We start from the raw sequence: 1,159 nt of genomic DNA, 5'->3' as shown, positions 1-1,159 counted from the left end.
CAGGAGGGAGAGAGATTTATTTGCCGAGAAATTATAACTAATATTATGTGATTGACCTTCTCTTCTATCACGATTTACAAAAATTAAACTTCACCCTTGAGGGAACAGAAATTTTGGAGATAAAATGTTCTTTAAAAAGTAGAAAAAGAGGGTCGGGTAGAAGCACAGAAGTTTTCAAATACAAACTTCCAATTCTCTGTCTCAAAAAGCGTTGGTGCCAACACTCCGCCCTGCTTTACTCCATATTAGTCATATACATGCCTTTAGACAAATCGACATTGTTCTTGACAATGGCTTTCATGCCGTCATGAAATAGGCACAAAATAGTCTTGAACTTTGGCGGGCAAACGAACTTCGCTTGGATTTTCCTATAAGCTTCCCCGACTGATGATATCGAAGTCCTTTGTTAGGTCAACAAAGGTCATGCATTAGGTTGTATTCTGCTCTCTGCCCTTTTCCTGGGTCTACCTGGCAGCAAAGATTATGTCTGCTGTGCCCTCTTTCATACGGAAGCCACAATGACTTTCAGGCAGGCGCCTTTTGAAGAGAGATACTTCAGCAGATGATTGAGCATAGCCCTAATTCAGACTAGGACTAGGATATTGCCGGTCATAGACAAAAGGGATATGCCACTGTGATTGTCACAATATTGCCCTCCATCTTTGTTTTTGTACAGAAGAATGATGATTCCATCCCTGTACCCCTGGGGAATACTTCCACCCTCTCTCATTTGACAGAATAGTTACATCAGTGTCTCAACAAGACTGTCTAATCATTTTTCATTTGTCATAATTTCTTCTGAAGATGTTCCTTGCACATTCTCAATGCGTCTCGTTTTGAAGTAGATATTTTATTACTGGTTGAGGAATCTATCAGCTTTCTTTTTTTCTTGAATGAGATTCTGAATCTCCTTTTTGCTTTCATCAAATCATTCTGGTGATGACGACTGGGAAAGCCGATTGTTCTAGCTAGGGGTTGCACTCTTGTATAAATTGTTAATCTCTGAGTAAATCCCAGTGGCTTTCAATGTCATTGGGAGTAAAAGACATCCTTTTCAATTTGGCATTTACTACTACTACTACTACTACTACTACTACTACTACTACTACTACTACTACTACTACTACTACTACTACTACTACTACTACTACTACTAATG

At 39.1% G+C, this 1,159-nt stretch overlaps 1 protein-coding gene across 1 annotated transcript in view; it reads left to right on the top strand.

Moving 5' to 3' along the window:
- Positions 1-1,159, top strand: part of LOC101855594 (cadherin-related family member 1) — a gene marked incomplete in the record, with an annotated part of 17,980 nt that overhangs the window by 11,142 nt on the left and 5,679 nt on the right.

Source organism: Aplysia californica, unplaced genomic scaffold (assembly GCF_000002075.1).
Source record: "Aplysia californica isolate F4 #8 unplaced genomic scaffold, AplCal3.0 scaffold00642, whole genome shotgun sequence".
NCBI lineage: Eukaryota > Metazoa > Mollusca > Gastropoda > Aplysiida > Aplysiidae > Aplysia > Aplysia californica.
Note: the sequence above shows the minus strand (reverse complement) of the source record. Positions and strands in the feature narration are given on the sequence as shown.